This window comes from Littorina saxatilis, linkage group LG14, assembly GCF_037325665.1.
Source record: "Littorina saxatilis isolate snail1 linkage group LG14, US_GU_Lsax_2.0, whole genome shotgun sequence".
In the NCBI taxonomy this organism is placed as follows: Eukaryota; Metazoa; Mollusca; class Gastropoda; order Littorinimorpha; family Littorinidae; genus Littorina; species Littorina saxatilis.
Window position 1 is genome coordinate 34563127 of NC_090258.1, and position 11048 is coordinate 34574174.

Genomic DNA, 11048 nt, shown 5'->3' on the forward strand with positions numbered 1-11048 from the left:
GTTTTCAAGACACTGCGCACGTTCGATGCTAAAACAGTCTTAGTTATACAAAACACAAGTCATACAATCTATACAAGCCAGTTGTTAACCCGTGATTTGTAAAAATGTAAAAAAAAATTACAAATCACGTCGAACCTAAAACCGCGTAAATGTTTTTTCTTGTCTTTCTTGTGGGAAATTCGGATCGCTTCCTCCCAGTGGAAAGCTAGCAGCAACAGAGTCGCGCTACCGCAAAGTCAAGGGATCCATTAGATATTTTGTTTCTTTCTTTTCTTTATTGTCCCATCGCTTGGAATTCGGATCGCTTCCTCCCAGCGGAAAGCTAGCAGCAAGAGAGTCGCGCTACCCCAAAGTCAAGGGATCTATTAGATTTTTGTTTTTCATTTCTTTATTGTCCCATCGCAGGGAAATTCGGGTCGCTTCCTCCCAATGGAAAGCTAGCAGCAACAGAGTCGCGCTACCCCCAAATCAAGGGATCGATCAGATTTTTTTTCTCTCATTTCTTTACTAGATTGTCCCATCGCTGGGAAATTCAGATCGCTTCCTCCCAGTGGAAAGCTAGCAGCAACAGAGTATTATTGCTTATTGCTGCTAGCTTTCCAGTTGGAGGAAGTGACCCGAATTTCCCAGCGATGAGACAATCTAGTATTGTACTGAAAAATCAAAAAATCTAATAGATCCTTTGACTTTGGGGCAGCACGACTGTGTTGCTGCTAGCTTTTCATTGGGAGGAAGGGACCCGAATTTCCAAGCGATGGGACAAGAAATACATACACAAAAATATATATAATAGATCCCTTGACATTGGGGTAGCACGACTCTGTTGCTGCTAGCTTTCCATTGGGAGGAAGCGTCCCGAATTTCCCAGCGATGGAACAATAAAGAAATGAAATTTTTTTCGAATAGATCGCTTGACTTTGGGGTAGCACGACTCTGTTGCTGCTAGCTTTCCACTGGGAGGAAGTGACCCTAATTTCCCAGCGATGGGACAATCTAGTAATGAAAAACAAATCTGAAGAAACAAATCTAATAGATCCCTTGACTTTTGGGGTAGCGCGACTCTGTTTCTGCTAGCTTTCCATTGGGAGGAAGCGACCCGAATTTCCCAGCGATCGAACAATAAAGAAATGAAAAAAAATTCGAATAGATCCCTTTGACTTTTGGGTAGCGCGACTCTATTGCTGCTAGCTTTCCAGTTGGAGGAAGTGACCCGAATTTCCCAGCGATGAGACAATCTAGTAATGAAAAAGAAAAAAAAAATCCAATAGATCCCTCGACTTGGGGATAGTGCGACTCTGTTGCTGCTAGCTTTCCATTGGGTGGAAGCGACCCGACTTTCGCAGCGTTGGGACAATCTAGTAATGAAAAAAAACTTCCAACAAAATCTAATAGATCCCTTGACTTAAGGGTAGCGCGACTCTGTTGCTGCTAGCTTTTCATTGGGAAGAAGCGACCCGAATCTTCCTGCAATGAGACAATCTAGAAATCTCATTTGACTTGGGATGTGAAGCTAATGGGATGGGGGCGAAATGGGATAACGGCGATCCGGGATTGCTCCAAAATGGGATGTGGAGCTAATGGTACATGACATGGTGGTAAAATGACACTTGGCCTGATAAATGTCGCCAAAATGGGATGGGGGCGAATTGGGATAACGGCGAAACGGGACTAATAGATCCCTTGACTTTGGGGTAGTGCGACTCTGTCACTGCTAGCTTTCCACTGGGAGGAAGCGACCGGAATTTCCCAACGATGGGACATCCTAGTAATGAAAAACAAGTCGCGTAAGGCGAAAATACAACATTTAGTCAAGTAGCTGTCGAACTCACAGAATGAAACTGAACGCAATGCAACGCAGCAAGACCGTATACTCGTAGCATCGTCAGTCCACCGCTCATGGCAAAGGCAGTGAAATTGACAAGAAGAGCGGGGTAGTAGTTGCGCTGAGAAGGATAGCACGCTTTTCTGTACCTCTCTTCGTTTTAACTTTCTGAGCGTGTTTTCAATCCAAACATATCATATCTATATGTTTGTGGAATCAGGAACCCACAAGGAATAAGATGAAAGTGTTTTTAAATTGATTTCGAAAATTTAATTTTGATCATAATTTTTATATTTTTAATTTTCAGAGCTTGTTTTTAATCCAAATATAACATATTTATATGTTTTTGGAATCAGAAAATGATGGAGAATAAGATGAACGTAAATTTGGATCGTTTTATAAAAAAAATTTTTTTTTACAATTTTCAGATTTTTAATGACCAAAGTCATTAATTTTAAGCCACCAAGCTGAAATGCAATACCGAAGTCCGGGCTTCGTCGGAGATTACTTGACCAAAATTTCAACCAATTTGGTTGAAAAATGAGAGCGTGACAGTGCCGCCTCAACTTTCACGAAAAGCCGGATATGACGTCATCAAAGACATTTATCATAAAAATGAAAAAAACATCTGAGGATATCATACCCAGGAACTCTCATGTCAAATTTCATAAAGATCGGTCCAGTAGTTTAGTCTGAATCGCTCTACACACACACACACAGACAGACACACACACACACATACACCACGACCCTCGTCTCGATTCACCCCCTCTATGTTAAAACATTTAGTCAAAACTTGACTAAATGTAAAAAATGGAGAAAAAAAATCTTACCATTAACAGAGTCGCGCTACCCTCAAGGGATTTCGTTTTTGTCCGTTGACTTTGGAGATGACAAGAAAATATCGGGCGCAAAAACGTGATTTGTAAAAAATTTTACAAATCACGGGTTTAACACCAGTCTCTCAAATAAATTGAAACATTTGTCACAGCCAACATAAAATGTTTATTTCCTCTCACTTTGTATCCTTCGTGGACAGTATTCTACTGGACAAAATTCACATTTCCACCCACTCATCGCCCCTTGCTGTTCCATACTTCTGTGCAAAGGCGTGGGTGTGTTGTCAGATTATATAAATTGACTCATAATCAAAGATCAATCAATCAATCAATCAATATGAGGCTTATATCGCGCGTATTCCGTGGGTACAGTTCTAAGCGCAGGGATTTTATTTTTTTAATTTTTTAATTTTTAATTTATGCAATTTATATCGCGCACATATTCAAAAGGCGCAGGGATTTATTTATGCCGTGTGAGATGGAATTTTATTTTACACAATACATCACGCATTCACATCGGCCAGCAGATCGCAGCCATTTCGGCGCATATCCTACTTTTCACGGCCTATTATTCCAAGTCACACGGGTATTTTGGTGGACATTTTTATCTATGCCTATACAATTTTGCCAGGAAAGACCCTTTTGTCAATCGTGGGATCTTTAACGTGCACACCCCAATGTAGTGTACACGAAGGGACCTCGGTTTTTCGTCTCATCCGAAAGACTAGCACTTGAACCCACCACCTAGGTTAGGAAAGGGGGGAGAAAATTGCTAACGCCCTGACCCAGGGTCGAACTCGCAACCTCTCGCTTCCGAGGCAAGTGCGTTTACCACTCGGCCACCCAGACTCTGGCACTTTGGCACCATTTGCCCCAACCATTTTTTGCTTAGCCTGCAAAGTCACGATTTTTTTTCCTTAAACCCTGAATTAATAAGAATATTTGTTCAGGTCTTGTGGAAAAGTTACGTAATACGACACGCTTAGTATACACGTTCACAAAATTCAATACAGATTCTGGTCAGCCTATTGGTCATAACTTCTGAAATGTTAAAATTAATTCATTGAGAAATTAAGCATATATATATGGCTCTTTCAGTGCAAGACCCCTCAAAAATGGCCGCAAAACGAATAATCCAAGGCATTTCTATAATGACACAATACTATATAGACACGTTGTCCAAAAATCAACACATTAACACTTTCGTGACGGGAGGCGACTATATTAGTAATAACGCTGCAACGCCCACGGACGGGAAGCGACTATTTTAGTATTAGACATACAAGGTACACGACTCGTGATTGCTTCCCGGTTTTTGAAGCTTGCAGTAAATTGAGTTGTTTCCCTTGATACACGTGGTTTTCTCTTCCGGCTTGATCAAATTAATGCAGATTTGCGTGGTGTTTTCGAACAAAAAAAATGAATCGAAGGCGAGCCTTGTCACGGGAGGAGATTCTCCGGATGTTGGATCTTGAGGATCCTGTAGATCATGATACATCGTGTCGTTTTAGCCTCAAGAAAGCGATAATAGCAGTGATATTGAGGAAGAAACAGTCCCGTTGTTGCTAGTACGAGTCGGCAACTACACGTGGTAGGGGGTGATACTGCTAGACGAACATGTATCTCGGAATCGTGCAGGAGCTATGGGGGCGTGGCAGCACTGATAACAATGGATGGCTGGAGCCTTCAAATCCTTTTGGAATTGTTCATAGGTGGACAGTTGGTACTTTGTTGTGAAAATGTGACTTATATTCAATATGGATTACCTAGACATCATTTGGTGAGTGTTACAGTTTTGTTTCATTTGAGTCAGGATGCTGTGAGTGAATGCGTGATTTGCTTGTTTTTTTCTTTGTACTGTCTCCTTATTTCTGTGTACAATGTTAACAATATTTCAGCTAATTCATAGGTTTTACACCTTGTTTGGTTATAACATTATTAATAATACTTTCTGTTAAAAAATAACTTTTAAAAAAAGCAGTGGAAAATAAAACACACACAAAAAAACGTTAAAAAACACAAATTATCCCCCTTTCACCCCCCTTTCACCCCCCTTTGCTAAAACAAATCGCGTGACAAACTTATAAATAGCACGACTGAACGGGGCATCCATTTTTGAATTAGTACACAAAATTTGGTGGTGATTGGACTTAATTCAAGCTTGCTAGACAGATTTCTTTACAGTTACTGATTTTTGGGAAGTTTCTTGGTGGCAAGCTTGGGCAGGCAGGACGTTAACGCCGTGGCAGTGCTAGTCACAATAGTGTTAAGGGGGGACAGGGTAGGCAAGCACTTTTTTTTTTTATTTTGGAAACAGCTTGCTGCTTGTTTGATTTTTGCAAGCAGAATAACCTAATTAAGGGAAACCATTTTAAATTTTGAGTGAAAAGCAATTTTTGGGGGTTTTATTCACCAAAATGTGAGAAAAACGTTATAAAATGTGCTTTTTTTAAAATGTTGCAGTTTGTGAACCAGTGCATGTTTTGATCCAATTTTTCTTCTTTGCAGCAATATGTGTGTGTTTAATAATTCTGTGTATCGAAAAGCATTTCTAAGCAATATATTATTTTAATTTAGCATTTTCAGTTACCGGTTCAGTTTTGATAAGAAAAATACATGAAATCCTAACTGTCAGACTCATAAAAACCCAACCAATGCACTGAACTCTTATTCCATACACAGAACTGATGCTGTACAACTCATAAACAACATATACAAAAACTGAACAAATCCATCAAGCCTTTCAAAAGTTGCAACATTTTAATTGTAGCGTTTTGTCTGAAAATTACATTCAGAGAAAACAGCATTTTAAAGATTTGAACCAGTACATAAAAAAACCAGTAGCACAGTGCACCCTGAATTCATATGATTTTATCAGAATGACCACTTTACTATGTAGGGAAAAGGATTTGACAATCAAATTATCAGGATTTTTTTTATATACATCATATGAAAACAGCCATCTTTGTTTGTACCGATATGAAAACATGAATCAGAACCAAACTGTCAGACTCATAAAAACCCAACCAATGCACTTAACTCTTATTCCATACACAAAACTGACGCTTTACAAATCATAAACAACATAAACAAAAATGAAACAAATCCATCAAGCCATTCAAAAGTTGCAACATTTTAATTACAGATGTTTGTCTGAAAATTACATTCAGAGAAAACAGCATTTGAAAGATTCCAACCAGTACCTCAAACTAGTAGCACAGTGCAGCCTGAATTGATATGTTTTTATAAGAATAACCACTTTACTATGATGGGGAAATGATTTGACGATCAAATTATCCAGACTTTTTTTTAAAAATCATTTGAAAACTCATCTATGTTAGTGCAGATATGAATCAAAACGAAACTGTCGGACTCATAAAAACACAAGGAATCCACTGTATTCTTATTCCATGCACAGAAATGGTGCTTCACAAATCATAAACAACATATACAAAATTGGAACAAATCCATCTTGCCATTCAAAAGTTACAACATTTTAATTACCACATTTTGTCTCAAATTACATGTAGAGAAAACAGCATGTAAAAGAGTCTCACTAGTACCCCGGTAAACTAGTACCACAGTAGAGCTTGAATTAATGGGGTGGGTTTTTTTTTAACCAGAATAACACTTTAACTATGAAGGGGAAATGATTTGATAATCAAATTATCAAATTTTTTTGATTTAAAAAAAAATTATATGAAAACATTAAAAAAGTCAATTATCTGTGTTTGTGCTGATATGAAAATATTGATCAGAACCAAACTGTCAGACTCATAAAAACCCAACGGATGCACTGATTTCTTATTCCATTGCATAGAAATGATGCTTCACAAATCATCAACAACATTACATAATTATATATACACAAATGGAACAAAGCTATCAAGCCATTCAAAAGTTGCAACATTTTAATTACAGTATTTCTGTGCTCAATCCTAACACTGCAGCAAATTTCTGTAAAGCTGAATGTCCCTTTCCATGTACCAACTTGGTCATACGCGGATTATTTAAAATGCAACTTTACCACCCGAAGCGTTGCAAACACCGGGAGAAGAGTAAACAACTGCAGACTTGAATGGACACTCATATGCACTCCAGATGCAGGGCCTGTGCAAATCCTTGGGCTGATGCATCACCTTCTTTCATAATCAGACTGCTATCAGACAAGCATTCAGTACAGGATATAAACCTTTCAGCAATAGATTGAGCTGATCAATGTTGACAAAAGCCCAACACATGTCAGCGGAGTGACGTTGCACAGTACCAGTATCCATATCTGCTTGTGATGGGTCAGAAGATGGCAAAGTATCTGTATCTTCTTATGGTTGGTCAGAAGATGGCAAAGCTGATGTTTCTGCTGTGGAAGAGGGTAGTTCCGGTTTAGCAAACTTTTCCATCAGGTCAATCTTTCTCCTCGCTGCCACCACAGGAGGACTGGCTCTCCCCTTGCTCCAACCTAATAAATACACAAACACTGATTTAATATTTGATACAACTGTCCATGGTTTTTGTTTGTAATAAGCTGCAAATTTTAAGACTCAATATAAACGTCAACAAGTGCTTGTACTTTATTTTGCAAATGACCATGTTACATGGGGTGTACCTCAACTTTTTGGCTAGGCTGGTAAATCAGAAATCCCAATCAGCCCCCAACCACTGAACCAGGCGGGTTTTCTTACAACCACCTCAGCGGCTCGTACCCACATATGTCGGTTGACGAACACACACACACAAAAGACATTCATTAATTGGCCCCTATCACAAAATGTACATGTCAAGTTTACTATGGGATTTGAGTAACCACACAATCACATACACACAGGAACTAATACTGAAACTAGCTGAATTATTTTCTTTCTTTCTTTCTTTCTTTTCATATTTTTCTTTTAAAATTAATTTATTTCATCACACTTGCTATGTATTTGCTTGTTTCTTGTCTGTTGTCTGTTTTGTGTGTGTGTGTGTGTGTGTGTGTGTGTTCTGTGTGTGTGTATACATTTTCAGATTTCCTAAACCTAGCACTGTTTGCAGGTGATCTTTATGCTTTTGATTCATGAGTTGCATCCCCAGTCCTTTAGTTTAACTCTTTTTTTTTCTTTGGTGAAGTAAATTGGATCTATTTTTTTTATTCCTTAGTTAATGGAAAAGATTTGACAACAATATTGCTGTCAATGATAGGTTGGTCAGCCATGCTGGTGTAAACCAATCCTTTAGAATTAGAGAACGCTCTCTAGTAGGGTACTTATTTTCCTACGGTCAATGACCAGAAACAGAAACTGTGTCAGTCGTACATCGCTCAGATGCTGCTTCTCAGTTTGACCCCAGACAAAGAATACTGATGACATGTTACACCATAGTAAGCTCTCAAGGACTGGCCAGCGAAGAACAATAAAATAGGGGTTGTGAAGACGATATCACAGAGATGATCGAGGGAGGGAGGGGGGGGGGGGGGGTTGCGGCGGCGGCATGGTCAGTAAATTGGATCAAGAAACCCGCAAAATACTTCAGACACAAACTGTTTATCATTTACCTGCAAACTCTAACACATTCTTACAACAACAACAACATAACGATGTGCAATAAATCACGTTGTCAAACAAACAAGATCGAAAAGAGAAAGAAGCAAAACCCACCTCGTCGAGTCAAGAATCTTAGAATGTCGTCTGCTCAAATACGATCATGTTGGTTCATTTCGGAGTGTTGTTACTTCCTTCTACTGTTCGCTGCTGCTGGTTCATCTTTCTCTGATATTTCTTGCCACTATGCCGAACATTTCCAATGTTAGGGTTGTTCTCCGCAGCTCAAAACTTTGAAAAATGCTGCTGAATCGGTGAAAACGTCATGGATTTGTTGACACCGGGGGACTGATAAGTTGTCTACTGCGCTTGCGCCAAATGCCTTTGACCTACATATATTTGCATATATTAATTCCGGGGTTTCGGTTGGAACGGATTCTCTCTCTTTGTGCCTATGTCAACGGAAATTCCCCAACGGTGATGACGTCATCTTGAAGAACGGAAATTTCCACACAGTTTGAACAGCGAAGGGTCATGTCATGTGCGCACATTTACCAGCACGGAGTATCCAAAGTTGACCATTTTTTCGATTTTTTTGATAAAACACAGACAAAAACAACAAAACATCGGTTTGAAAATGGTTTTATTTACATGAATACATGTCTAAAATGACAAAAGCAGATTACTGAATGCATTCCAGGATGTTCAAAGGTGTGAAAAATGCAACAACCCCAAAAAGGTGTATGAGACCAAAAATAACTCATTTTGCCTACCCGGTCTGCCCTTAAGGGATGAACGTCGCTTGTGTATTTCAATGCTTGTTATTTTATCAGGAGCCAGGAGATTTCGAAGGGACCTCGGTTTTTCGTCTCATCCAAGGGAGGCAAACCAAAGGACTTTCCACGCCTTTGCACAGAAGTATGGAACGGCAAGGGGCGATGAGTGGGTGGAAATGTGAATTTTGTCCAGTAGAATACTGTCCACGAAGGATACAAAGATGGCCTAAGCTCCTGACATGTTTACTTCATTTTTACGTGTTGTGAGGTATGCGTGGCCCTATCGATATGCTGAGGCCTGAAATAAAACATTCCTGAGTCCTTTGGTTTGCCTCCCCCCTCCCTCCCCTCCTTGCCTTTGTTTCTTCTTCTCCATTCAGCGTGATGCATTGTGCGCTGAGTGACGTCTTGTGCTATATGGTGTGCATCGGCAGGTAGTTAACCCCCTTACTGAGATAAATGAGACACTTTTATTTTCATTCCCGCGCTCTTTTCTTTTACGAGCTTTCTTCTTCTCCTCCCCCCCCCCCCCCCCCCCCCCCCCCCCCCCCCCGTCCCCCATTTCATTCTGTCTCCCTCTCTCTCTCTCTCAAACAAATACAAATACGGGGAAGAAACTTTCGCAATGCAGAAAGTCTTTCGATTAGTTATAACGTCTCACGTTTTGTGGTACGATTTGAGTTTTGTTTGTTTTGTTTTGTATTTCTTTGAAGCGAATGCTTGCATATTGCACGTGCACGCAAGAAATTGACAGTGTTGTCACGTCAGTTGGCTTTGTATCTGCAAGTTTGCCATACCTCTTGAATCTGCGCGCTAATGCGTTGGACCATAAGCGAAGATGGTCTAACCATGCAACACCTCCGCAACAGAATCTGAAAAATAAGGGCGTACTTGTAATCATATGTAAATGTGTGTGTGTATGTGTGTGTGTCTGTGAGTGTGAGTGTGTGTGTGTGCGTGTGCGTGTGATATATATGTAAAATACGTCAAGCAATACCCATTTAATGGTAGAATGAACCAGTCTTGTTTCTTTTCTTAGTGTCCAGCCACTGTTCCAACGGCAACATGGTTGTAAACATCAATCCTGGCAACGGGTTCACGGGCAGTGTCGGAGTGCAGGGCAACCAAGGAATTTCCGAATGACGCAATGAGCAATATGTATTAGTTCAAGACTATCGTGACGAGTATTGGAACAGATGACGTCATGGTGTCATGGATGTCGTCCGTTAGTGTAGTTTGTTTGTTTGATTGATTGCTTGCTTGCTGGCTGGCTTGCTTGATTTTTTTTCAACTAGTATTATCAAATCATCTTTACGCTGACGACAACTTTTGTTGTTGGTGAATTAATATTGTTAAATAGCGTTTTAAGAAATGAATTCCGACTCACCACAGCAAGCAAGGATGTTGGTTTGTTTTGTGTGTTGAAGTGGAGGGCTGGTTTTATCACACGTAAAACCATCCACATCTCAGACGGTCAGCCCAACTGTTTGCCTTTAAGATAGGTATAATTATGCGCACTTGCATAATTTTAGCTTATCTCATATAGTTGTTTGTACTTTTATCTTTATTTGGTCTTGTTTTGTTTTGTCTTTCTTTTCGGTTTTGCTTTATTTTTAGGGGGAGGAGCTCTTACTGAATACAATCACAAAATCCTTGCTGTCCGCTAGAGTGCTGCTGACTCGAAGTGTGAATAAAATCGATCAAGAAAAAAACTGCAGTCCAGTAAAAGAAACACTTCCGGACATCTCAGCCCCTACACCCCCCCCCCCCCACCCCCAATTTGGATCAGATTTGACCATGAGTCCACAACAACAGTTAAGATGCAGTACTCTCTTTTTGTACTTGGCAGAAAATCGGGCGCGTTTAGCCTTGGGGTGACGCATCAAACTGCCGGAAGTTGCGCGGAATCATGGGATAATCAAGAAGTCGTAGGAGGCAGATGGTCTCCAAATAGAGGCAGACACTTTCGCAGGATCGCAGACAACATACGTCAAAACCCAGCAAGTCTTCGTCATACCAGCTCCATAGTGCAGTAGTCGTCACAATTTGGTGTCCCCTAAGCCACCGGGGACCCTCGGCGCCTATGACAAAG

The 11048-nt window shown here is 40.1% G+C and overlaps 1 long non-coding RNA gene across 1 annotated transcript; it reads right to left on the bottom strand.

Moving 5' to 3' along the window:
• Positions 1 to 5402: 5402 nt before the first annotated feature.
• LOC138947629 (uncharacterized) lies at positions 5403 to 8970 on the bottom strand. Its single transcript, XR_011449736.1, has 2 exons — positions 8298 to 8970; positions 5403 to 7120 (listed from the first exon to the last, which is right to left on the bottom strand). It is a non-coding gene; the product is annotated as an uncharacterized lncRNA (long non-coding RNA).
• Between the last annotated feature and the right edge of the window lie 2078 nt (positions 8971 to 11048).